Source organism: Bufo bufo, chromosome 1, assembly GCF_905171765.1.
Source record: "Bufo bufo chromosome 1, aBufBuf1.1, whole genome shotgun sequence".
Lineage (NCBI taxonomy): Eukaryota > Metazoa > Chordata > Amphibia > Anura > Bufonidae > Bufo > Bufo bufo.
The window spans coordinates 524,992,347-525,005,148 of record NC_053389.1 but is presented as its reverse complement, the minus strand read 5'-3'; the positions used below and the strand labels follow the sequence as shown (position 1 = coordinate 525,005,148).

Genomic DNA, 12,802 nt, shown 5'->3' with positions numbered 1-12,802 from the left:
AGTTACGACAAATGCAAAGCGCTACATATTTGCTCCATCTGTTTTAGGGCCCACCCCCAGTCATCCTGTTCCCAGCGTACGGCCACACGCTCCTGACTAGCCGACATCGACCTATTACTATAACCCTCCTCTAAGACCACCATGACCCTGATTTTGTCCTCTTCCTTAAGAATGGTTTTTCCGAGGGTTTTCACACAGGGTTAGTCACCCTTCCGCAGGTCACTTGGGAATGCCCCAACCTTCTATCATCCTTGGCGGATCCTGTGGCGGTTGACGAACTGTTGGATGCAGAATTACGGAAAGGCTTCATGATTGGCCCATTTTCTGAATCTCCCTTCCTCGTGCACCGTGTCAGTCCCATAGGCTTAGTATCAAAAAAATCTTCAAATAAAAAAAAGACTAATTTACGATTTGTCTGCTCCTCATGCATCCAGCACCCCTAGTCTCAATTCTCTGGTCCCATCAGAAGAGTACTCCATGCAGTACTCTTCTTTGGACAAAGCCATACAGCTAATCCTACAGGTCGGAGCAGAAGCTTGGTTGTCAAAGGCAGACATTTCGGATGCCTTTAAGCTGCTGCCTATCCTGCCACACCTGTGGAAGTTTTATGGCATTAAATGGAAAGCACAGTATTATTTTGCCACCCGCTTGACGTTCGGATCAAAGAGCAGCCCCTGGCTCTTTGATCAGTTCGCCCAAGCACTTCACTGGATCCTGGTAAATCATGCCCATTGTCTGAGGTTAATCCATTATTTGGATGATTTTTTGCTCATCGAGCAGGCTAATCACGTTCCAGACAGGTTGGATAGCCTACTTAGCCTGTTCAGCAACCTGAACGTTCCAGTGGCCCCCTCAAATGTTGAGGGCCCTTCAAATGTAATCACCTTCTTAGGTATCACCCTAGATACCATCAAAATGGAGGCCAGACCTTCCCTGGACAAATTAATCAGGCTCAAGGACTCAGTGGCCAGGTTCGTGGGTACCCGAACAGTGTCAAAGCTGGATCTCCAATATTTGTTGGGGTCTTTCAACTTTGCCGCCAGGATCATGCCACAGGGCAGATCGTTCATCTCCGGGCTACTTAGACTCCTTCCAACGGCCTCAGACCAGCATTCCCTCATTCATCTAGAACGCAATGCGTTGGCAGATCTGGCCATGTGGTCAGTTTTCTTGTCCAGCTGGAATGGCATCTCACTTTTTGTCCCTCACTGGAATGACGCCTCCCCCCTGGTGTTTTCTGATGCTGCCGCATCCCTCGGGTTTGGAGCCATTTGCGGGGACCAGTGGTTTGCTGGTCCTTGGCCCTCGCAAATCTCTTCAGACCAGGAGGCCGCCAAATCCTCTCCCCTGCTCGAAGTTTACCCCATCGTAGCGGCCGCTCATGTCTGGGGTCAGTCATGGCAAAATATGCCAGTATGCTTCATGACGGATAATCAAGCGGTAGTCGACATCCTCGCCAGAGGTAGGTCCAGTTCCCCCAAGGTCATGCGTCTAGTTCGCAAACTTACCTGGTTTTCCTTGCAGCTAAATTTCCACATCATCTGTAGGCACATAGAGGGTAAGAAGAACACTGCAGCCGATGCCCTTTCCCGGTTAAATTTCAGTTTATTTTTTCAGATCATGCCAGGAGCTCGGAGAATCGGAATCAACCCTCCAGGGTTCGAAGCCCTGATCATGGATTAAATACTTACATTTCGGTAGCCCACGTTTTCATCCGCAAGTCACTCTAGGCCAACTCAGCTAGGAACTATCAAACTGGGTGGAACACTTTTCAAACAATTCTCACGCCTTCATCCTAGTGGGGACAAGGACAAAGTCTCGTTCATCCTGGCTTTCTTGGCGTACTGCCATAAAGAGCTCAGATTGTCTCACAACACCATCAGACTTTATCTAGCAGGAATCCAGCATCACTACATGATCAACCATCCCAGTCACATCTCCTTCTTTTCTTCCCAGGCTGTCAATGCAGTCTTGACAGGCATTCAGAAGCTCTCCTCTCCGTCCACTCCCACCAGACAACCAGTCACAGGGGAATTATTTCAAAAGATTTCTGCCGCCCTAGATGGTAATCCTTTCAGGCCATTCAAAAGCATGATCCATAAAGCTGCCCTCTATCTCAGCTTTTATGGGTTCCTCAGGCCAGGGGAGTTTTGCTGCACCTCAGCTCAACACCTAGGCCCAGTAATCAGTCAGCTCCACCATAGACTTGACCATTTCATTTTCCTCCTACCCACTTCTAAAACCTCCCAGGTCGGTCCACCGGTTCAGGTTGAGTATTTCAACACCTTCAACCCCTGGTGCCCAGTGGCAGTGCTCAACCGACTGCTCTCCACTCTCAGTGATAGAAATCCCGACAGTCCCCTGCTGCCATTTCCCGTGCTCTCGCTCTCTTCTGCACAGTTCATTAAACATATCTGCTCTCTAGCTTCAGGTCTTGGGTTTCACGCTGCTTCCATATCCGGGCACTCCTTCCGGATCGGGGCCGCATCTGCGGCATCCAAACACGGCGTCCCAGCTCATATTATACGTAAAATGGGACGATGGCAATCTTCATGTTTTTCCCGCTACATTCCACATCCGCAGGTCGAGATCGCCAAAGCTTTTTCAAACTTGATTCTGTAAATTTCTTATTTAACAAACTGCCTAAATTCATGTTTTGCCCCCTTTTCTTGGCTTACCCGCGTACATGGCTAAAGGCACACCACTAGCCAACTTAGGGTCAACTGTAATTAGTTCTCTCACCTTCGTCCAGTGCTCCTCCCGGAGCCTTGACCACAAATAATATTGTCAAAACCTGAAAGATTTTACGTAAAAAAAAGCCTACCATCTTTGAAATAGTTAATTCTTTACATTTTGTATAGTTTAATTCTTTTAGTCTGTCCTGTGTAAAAACATCTGTTGATACATGGCAGCCATGAATAGTTCTTGCTAATTGCTATTGACATGTCTTACTGTTGATTTATTTTTGTTATTGTGGTTTATTACATTATGATAATTCAAATCATGTTGTTAACATTTGCTTTGTATAATGATCTGCTAAATGGGTTTCCCACAATGTACTTTTATCCACAGGATAGGTTATTAAAGGGGTTGTTCGAGAGTATAAAACGTCCCCCAATATGCCGGGCCCACCACACTGAAAATACTTTTTCCTATCGCCCATGACAGCACCACCGGAGAGAGGAGGATCCGCCCCACAGAGACAGGAAACCTGCAGAATAAAATGTGCGGACATTCTCCTCCTCTTCAGTGTGGTTTCCTGTCTCTGATGGGAAGCCTGCAGTATCAACATGCTGTCTCCTTCCCTCTGGTAGCTCCCCACTAACCTGCGATCCTGGTAAGTAGCGGAGGTGCGCTGAAGGCAGGCAAGGCACAGCTGAGCTCCGGAGGGGGCGGTCAGTGTGCGGGGATACGGGAGACGGCGGCACGTGTTACGCCGGAAGAAGACGCCGGCCACCAGGGGGAGGAAGAGGAGTGGCTCCGGCTGTGAGCAGGCCGTGGAGCGCTCCTAAAAGTCACATGACCGGCCTGACGCCGGCGGTGACGTCATCTTCAGGCGCCTATGAGAAGAGCGCAAGTTTTTCGGCCGGCGTCTCTTTTGACTGAGCAGGATGGAGGACGAGAGCCATCATGGCAAGCGGTCCGATGAGCCCACGGTCCTTCCTGTTACAGCTAAGCCTAAAAAGGTTGGAGCAAAGAAGAAAAATAAGGAATGTGCCTTATGCAGTGTGGGGTTACCATCTGAATGGTAAGATGGAAATGTCTAACATAACTGTTGGTTATAGCTTGGACGGAGTGTCATATTATGTGGTTACATTATGATCTGCAACCTATGTAATTCATATTTCTCAGGGATAAGAAGATGTGCCAGCCCTGTATAGATAAGACGGTGGCTGAGGAGTCCCCCTCCTTTTACAAATGTCTGCAAGCATTGGTACGCTCTGAAGTTAATGCATCCCAGGCTACCCAGAAACAGCAAAAGCCTAAACATAGAGAGAACCCCCTTTGTCAGATGAGGGAGAGATCCCTTCTTCAGTGTTTGGCCCCTCTGATGTTTCATCGCAGGCCTCTTCTGGGGAAGAAGATAAGGGGGGGGGAGACCCTGTTTTCCGGTAGAAGACACTGAGAAGCTCCTTAAAGCTATCCGCTCGACTATGGGTATAGAGGAAACTCGGGAACCCCGCTCAGTTCAGGATATTATGTTCGGGGGGTTGGAGTCCAGACAGCATGGTACCTTTCCAAAACATTAGAATGTATCAGCATTGATAAAGGGAGAGTGGAAGAAACCCAATAAGAGGGTATTTATCTCCAAAAGTCTTAAGCGTAAATATCCTTTTAAGGAGGAAGATTCTGCGTCTTGGGATAAGGCGCCTAAAATAGATGTGGCTATATCCAAGGTCTCTAGAAAAACGGCCCTACTATTTGATGACACAGGAATCTTGAAAGACCCCCTGGATAAAAAGGCGGATGCCTTTCTTAAAGGGGCTTGGGAGGCATCAACTTCCTCATTTAGGCCTAGTATAGCTTCCACTTGCACGGCCCGGTCTCTTATTGTGTGGTTAGACGAGCTTGAATCCCAGTTAAAGAATAGGTGCCCCCGGGAAGAGATATTAGCCTCCCTCCTTACGATTAGGAAGGCAGCGGACTTTCTGGCAGATGCCTCGGCTGACTCTGTTAGGTTGGCAGCCAGATCAGCAGCTTTATCCAACTCAGCGCGAAGAACTCTTTGGCTAAAGAATTGGACTGGGGACATTGCTTCTAAATCAAAGCTTTGTGGAGTTCCATGTGAGGGGGAATACCTCTTCGGTCCAAGCCTGGACGACCTGCTGGATAAAGCGGCAGACAGGAAGAAAAGGTTTCCTGGTTTTCAGGGATCTTTTTCTTATAGAAACAGGTTCAGTCGGTCCTTTTCGTCCCTTTTTGGGGTAGCCAGGAACAGGATAAGAAGGCCAGGGAGGACCGGTTCAGAGGTCAGAGGAAAAATAAGAATTTTTTCTTTAACCAGTCCTCCTCGGATAAGAGAAAGCCAGAACAACAATGACGCCAGGATTCCGGTAGGGGGCAGACTAAAGGACTTCTTAGCAGAGTGGAGAAAAATTTCCCTAAGTCCGTGGGTGTTAGATACCATCGGCAACGGGTTGAGATTAGAATTCCTTCAGTCCCCTCCTGCCCGTTTGTTTCCAACCGTATATCCTCCTTCGGCCTTAGGGAAGTCAGTTATACAGGCAGAGGTGTTAAAATTAATAGAGAAATCAGTCTTAACCCCGGTAATAAAGGAAGAAGAAGGCAGAGGGTTCTACTCACCACTTTTTTTGGTCAAAAAACCAGATGGTTCTTTCAGAACCATCATAAATAAAATAAAAATTTAACCGGTTTCTTCAGCCCAAAAGATTCAAGATGGAGACTATACGCTCAACAATCAATCTTCTTTACCCTCTGTGCTTCATGGCTGTTCTTGACTTAAAAGACGCATACTACCAAGTCCCCATTGCAATAGAGCACCAGAAGTTCCTAAGGGTGGCCATCCATTTGAGGGGTCAACTGGAACATTTGCAGTTCCAGACTCTACCTTTTGGCCTTTCCATGGCCCCAAGGGTGTTTACGAAGTTGGTGGCGGAAATGGCAGCCCACATAAGGGAAAAGGACATCCTCTTCATCCCTTATTTGGACGACTTCTTGGTAGTAGGTCAGACAGAAGAAGTATGCAATTCGGCAGTTTCAGAAATCCGGTCTATCTTAAACAGGTTAGGGTGGATAATGAACGAAGAGAAGTCAAGACCCCGTCCATCAAGACGACAGACCTTATTATGCTTAATACTGGACTCATCTCTCCAGAAAACTTTTTTACCTGCAGACAAGGTAAATGTTGTTCAGAACAAAATCGGAAATCTAACCCGTAAACCGGTTACTTCAATAAGAACAGCAATGTCGGTCCTCGGCTCTCTCACATCCTGTATTCCGGGAGTAAGGTGGGCTCAGCTGCACTCCAGAGCTTTACAGTGGGAGATCCTGTCTGCTTGGAAGGAAAACCGGTCATTAGACGCGAAAATGAAGATCTCAGTCCAAACTTTACAGAGGCTATCATGGTGGCTGAATACAGAGAATCTCATTCAAGGGACCCTGTGGAAAACGGACAGGTTAGTGTGCCTGACTACGGATGCAAGTCCTTGGGGGTGGGGTGCCCACATTCAGGGAACTTCCTTCCAGGGTCGTTGGGACCCCCTACAAAAAGCAGAGTCCTCCAATCTGAAAGAATTGATGGCGGTCAGCCTTTGCGATGAGGGCCTCCCTCCCGAAGATAGAAGGAAAGGACTTAAGGATTCTTTCAGACAACAGGACTGTAGTCTCCTATTTGAACAGACAGGGAGGGACAAGATGCAGAGCCCTCATGGAAGAAGCTTATGTCACTCTGAGTCTGGCAGAAAGGATGTGCACCTCGATATCGGCAGTCCACATCAAAGGTGTAGAAAACAAACAGGTGGATTTCCTGAGCCGCCATACCCTGTCCCAGGGGGAATGGTCCCTAGACCCTATTGTGTTTCAGAGGATAGTAGATCTTTGGGGTACCCCCGAAATCGACTTATTTGCTACCCATTCAAACAAGAAGGTGCCAAATTTCTATTCCCTGAGCAGAACAGGATCCCCCTGTGGGATAGACGCCCTGACGCAGGAGTGGAAATTCCGCCTGGCTTATGCCTTTCCTCCTCTTCCCCTGATTCCCCGGGTTTTACGGAAAATCAGGGAAGAGCGGGCCACAGTAATCCTAATTGCCCCCTTCTGGCCCAGGAGGTCCTGGTTCACGGGACTCCGGACTATGTTGATCGCCGATCCCTGGGTGCTTCCGACGGTCCGGGGCCTTTTGAGCTAGGGACCAGTGATACATCCAGCTGTAGACAGCCTACACTTAACGGCCTTGATTTTGAGAGGTGGTTATTAGAAAAGGAAGGGTTCTCAAATGCTTTGGTTGCTACCCTGCTAAAAAGCAAGAAAGAGGTGACAGTAAGGATTTATAGCAGAGTTTGGCACAAGTTCTTAAATTTTGCCCAGATCCAGTTGAGGAACATTCCTTTGGTTGCTCCATTACATTCTATCCTTGAGTTCCTTCAGAAGGGTCTAGAAATGGGTCTATCAGTCAGTACCCTGAAAGTTCAGGTCTCTGCCCTGTCTGTTCTATTTAATCAGAACATAGCCAGTAGCCCTTGGGTTTCCAGTTTTTTTAGGGCCGTGGAGAGGTCTTCCTTAGTGGTAGCTCCAAGAGCTCCCCCCTGGAGTCTAGAGGTGGTGTTAAAAGCTTTATCTGGGCCCCCCTTTGAACCCATTAATTCTATTTCAATTAAGCATCTGACCCTAAAGCTGTCCGTTTTGATAGCTTTGACTTCTGCTCGCAGGATTGGTGAGATCCAAGCCATCTCCATCAACCCTCCGTACACTTTTAATCTTAGAGGACAAAGTCATCATCCGTCCTGACCCGGCTTTTCTTCCAAAAGTCGCCACCAAATTCCACCGCTCTCAGGAGATTGTTCTTCCTACTCTCTGTCAAAATCCTTCCTCGGAGGAAGAAGAATCTCTCCATTGTCTAGATGTCAAGAGAGCCCTTTTGGCCTATTTGTCCTCTTCCTGGTGGAAGTCTTCTTCACTCTTCCTGCAGTTTCAGGGCAGGAACAAGGGTTCTGCTGCCTCAAAGAGTTCTATATCTAGGTGGGTCGTGTCGCCCATTTCCTTATCCTTATCCAATTGAGAAAATTTGTGAGGCAGCGACCTGGTCTTCCCCTTCAACCTTTTTTAGGTTGGACTTGAACTTTTCTGGTGATTCTTCCTTCGGTAAAGGGGTTCTTCTCTCTACTTCCCACCCTTAGGGATTTCTCTAGTAAATCTCCGGTGGTGCTGTCATGGGCGATAGGAAAAAATGGTATTACTTACCGGTAATTTGATTTTTACAGAGCCCATGACAGCACCCTGGGTTTCCCTCCCTGGTGTTTCTTCTATACTGCACGGGTGTTGCAAAAAAAAAAAAAAAAAAAAATATATATACAGTGGGATGCGAAAGTTTGGGCAACCTTGTTAATAGTCATGATTTTCCTGTATAAATCGTTGGTTGTTACGATAAAAAATGTCAGTTAAATATATCATATAGGAGACACACACAGTGATATTTGAGAAGTGAAATGAAGTTTATTGGATTTACAGAAAGTGTGCTATAATTGTTTAAACAAAATTAGGCAGGTGCATAAATGTGGGCACCACAAAAAAGAAATGAAATCAATATTTAGTAGATCCTCCTTTTGCAGAAATTACAGCCTCTAAACGCTTCCTGTAGGTTCCAATGAGAGTCTGGATTCTGGTTGAAGGTATTTTGGACCATTCCTCTTTACAAAACATCTTTAGTTCATTCAGGTTTGATGGCTTCCGAGCATGGACAGCTCTCTTTAAGTCACACCACAGATTTTCAATTATATTCAGGTCTGGGGACTGAGATGGCCATTCCAGAACGTTGTACTTGTTCCTCTGCATAAATGCCTTAGTGGATTTTGAGCAGTGTTTAGGGTCGTTGTCTTGTTGAAAGATCCAGCCCCGGCGCAGCTTCAGCTTTGTCACTGATTCCTGGACATTGGTCTCCAGAATCTTCTGATACTGAGTGGAATCCATGCGTCCCTCAACTTTGACAAGATTCCCAGTCCCTGCACTGACCACACAGCCCCACAGCATGATGGAACCACCACCATATTTTACTGTAGGTAGCAGGTGTTTTTCTTGGAATGCTGTGTTCTTTTTCCTCCATGCATAACGCCCCTTGTTATGGCCAAATAACTCAATTTTAGTTTCATCAGTCCACAGCACCTTATTCCAAAATGAAGCTGGCTTGTCCAAATGTGCTTTAGCCCACCTCAAGTGGCACTTTTTGTGCTGTGGGCGGAGAAAAGGCTTCCTCTGCATCACTCTCGCATACAGCATCTCCTTGTGTAAAGTGCGCCGAATGGTTGAACGATGCACAGTGACTCCATCTGCAGCAAGATGATGTTGTAGGTCTTTGGTGCTGGTCTGTGGGTTGACTCTGACTGTTCTCACCATTCATCGCTTCTGCCTATCCGAGATTTTTCTTGGTCTACCACTTCGAGCCTTAACTTGAACTGAGCCTGTGGTCTTCCATTTCCTCAATATGTTCCTAACTGTGGAAACAGACAGCTGAAATCTCTGAGACAGCTTTCTGTATCCTTCCCCTAAACCATGATGGTGAACAATCTTTGTCTTCAGGTCATTTGAGAGTTGTTTTGAGACCCCCATGTTGCTACTTTTCAGAGAAAATTAAAAGAGGAGGGAAACTTACAATTGACCCCCTTAAATACTCTTTCTCATAATTGGATTCACCTGTGTATGTAGGTCAGGGGTCACTGAGCTTACCAAGCCAATTTGAGTTCCAATAATTAGTTCTAAAGGTTTTGGAATCAATATAATGACAACAGTGCCCAAATTTATGCACCTGCCTAATTTTGTTTAAACAATTATAGCACACTTTCTGTAAATCCAATAAACTTCATTTCACTTCTCAAATATCACTGTGTGTGTCTCCTATATGATATATTTAACTGACATTTTTTATCGTAACAACCAACGATTTATACAGGAAAATCATGACGATTAACAAGGTTGCCCAAACTTTCGCATCCCACTGTATATATAAAGGAAAAAAATATATATACCTTTTATACAAATTGCATGTCTAACATATGTGGCGGCCTTCCTCCGATACTTGGAAACTCACTGAAGAGGAGGAGAATGTCCGCCCATTTTATTCTGCAGGTTTCCTGTCTCTGTGGGGCGGATCCTCCTCTCTCCGGTGGTGCTGTCATGGGCTCTGTAAAATCAAATTACCGGTAAGTAATACCATTTATCCGGGTCCCTGCTCCCTGCGCCGCTCCTGGTCCCCTGTACACGGGTGAAAACATCCAGTGTCTGAGTGGGAAGTCAATGGCAGACGGGCATGAGTCTCCCTAGCGTCACCTATGATGCTAGGGAGGCTCGTCCCCTCCTGCCATTGGCTGCTCCCCCCAACACCGGATGTTTTCATCTGCACACAGTGGTGCTGGGACCAGGAGCGATGCTGGAAGCGGGGTAAGTATATTCAATATGGGGGGGCCCGGGCGTATAGGGGGCTTTTTATAGGATCGGATGACCCCTTTAATTTTATTATTATTGGGGGGCCCCCAACACCTAGAACTACAGCGATCAGTAGAACAAGGGTCCTGAGGCAAATGTTCCGGCGAAACTAGCCTTTTTTAGATTCAGAAGGTATCCTAATTCCATATTAAAGGTCATCATTTTCCGACAGGATCCTCTACATGGTCAGATGTCCACATACTTTTGGTGATAGATTGTATTTTCTATCTGCACTCAGCTAAATTTTGACGTTCACTATGTTCCTATGGAACGCTTAATTATGTACGTATGCTTTAGTTCCTGGTATTAGTTCTCAGACCAAAGCACTGTGTAAATAGATATTTTCATATTTTACTACAGACTTTTACATCATACCTGACCATGGCATGTTCGAAAAGAAAAGAAAAAAATTCACAAAAGGCATATAAAAATACTGATAAACTATGTGTACTAAAGTACTGTTATAGAGTGTCCTTGCTCATAGTATTGGGGTTGGGGGGGAGGTCATGAAAAACAGAACCCAGTTTTTCTTGTGGGCTTGTACAGGATAATGGGGGGAAAATGTCTGTGCGTCTTATAAAACGAATATTAGTGAGCGCTTCCATTATGGAAGCGCTCACTAGTATGTATTAGGAGCGGGGAGCGAAGCGCCGCAAGCGCAGGTAATATTTGTCCCATCTTTCTGGCCTGCGCTGCACTGTCCTGACCCCGTACAGCGTCAGGACGTATTCGGTCTGATTGGGGGTACTGATGGACTAATCTGAGGTCTTATAGGGGGTACTGATGGGCTAATCTGAGGTCTTATAAGGCTCTGAGTGGGCTGTTATGAGGTCTGATGAAAAATATTTTTTTCTTATTTTTCCACTCTAAAATCTGGGGTGCGTCTTATCATCGGGTGCGTCTTATAAAGCAAACAATACGCAATGATTTGTTGAATAGAATATAACATGTTGAACACTGGCACAACACTAATGCCGTCCAAAAAAAGCACTCATCTGGTGGGGAAGAAGAGGATGGGCCTCTTCCATCTCTCACACTGCTCTGGTAAAATGAAAGAGGATCTCTGATTGGTTGCTTAGGGCAACGATGACTATGTTTCACTGTAAGACAGTTACAATAAATGAATAAGCATTTTCCTGTACAAACCACACAAGGGACACAGGGTCACTCTTTTTTTGTGGGCCACCCAATACAGATTCACATTACTACACTAATATTACACCCTAAACCTTAGTAATTGTCTTTTTGTCATGCTGTTGTCCCTATACGCTGCTCCTCAGTTTAGCAAGAGTGGGCTTGGTTCAGCATTAGTGGTCTATAGTTGTCATCTTGCATTTCTGAGAGGTTTTTTTAGTCCTCTCTCCTCCCCCTTTATTCCCCTGGCTGCTGAAAAAAAAATTCCCCTCGCTCTTGTGCACCTCATATTGTGCTCCCACAGTGCTGAGCCTATTACATTAGTTCCTAGATAGAGGATCCAGTAGCTGGAACTGAGCATGCCCATCCAGGAAGCTGAATACAGGTTGTAACTAGGGATGAGCAAATCGACTTTGGATGAAATATCCGAAGTCGATTCGCATAAAACTTTGTTTCAGTACTGTGCGGAGTGAGAGCAGTACGGTATTAGAATATATTGGCTCTGATGAGCCGAAGTTATTGGAACCGGAGCAGAGTTCAGGAAATGTTTTTTTCACAGTATAAATCAATTTCTGAAGTCATTATGCGAAGTCTCGCGAGACTTTGTAACCCTTAGTAGTGAGCTATAGGCCTCATATATTGGGCCAGTAAGTGAGGAGTGGTTATGGGTATAACTACGGAATTGATTTTATGACTATATATTGAATATTTTGACTTTATACCACAAACGATCAATATGTGTTAAAATTTGTATGCTGAAATATGCCTTTAATCCTCTGAATGTGTGAATAATTACACCTAGACCACAAAATATGAATACTGCATCTTATTCAAATTTACTGATGCTGGTTGGCAAAGAAAAAAAGGATAAATCAGGTGAGCTGTATTGCATTATTGTTATAGTGTATTTGGAAAGTCTTTAGACCCTTTAACATTTTTTCACATTTTGTTATGGTGCGGCCATGTTAAAAAATAAATAAAAAAAATTAAATTTTCTCCCATCCGTCTGAACTTTATACCCCTTAACCGCTTCACGTCCGCCCATAGGATATAAACGTCCTATGGGTGGACGTCTATTTCTGAAAGCACGTTCTAAAACGTCCTTTCAGAAATAGCAGCTGCACGCTAATCGTGCAGCTGCTGATCGGGTTGCCCGCTGTCAGTGACAGCAGGGCAACCCTAAGACAAGGCAGGGACAGTGCCCAGGTGTCCCTGCCTTCTAGATCGCTGCAGACACAGCGCTCACCGAGTGCTGTGTCTGCAGAGAAGGAAGCGCTGTGCGCTTCCTGTTCCGGCCCGGCGGTCATGTGACCGCCGTGACCGGAGTGTGCAGGAGCTGTGTGAGGTCTCTCAGAGACCTCGATCAGCCCTGCTGTGAGGCTGTACAGCGCTGGATTGCTGCTGTACAGCCTCTCTGGGGGTGCATTTGTCCTGTAACTGGGGCTACTATGTCAGCCCCAGTTACAGGAGAAATCAACTGTGAAAAAAAAAAAAAAAGTGAAGTAAATGTCCC

The 12,802-nt window shown here is 45.9% G+C and overlaps 1 protein-coding gene across 6 annotated transcripts in view; it reads left to right on the top strand.

The window, feature by feature from the left end:
• Positions 1–12,802, top strand: part of CADPS2 (calcium dependent secretion activator 2) — a 786,809-nt gene that overhangs the window by 325,465 nt on the left and 448,542 nt on the right. The gene's annotated exons all lie outside the window — the stretch shown is intronic.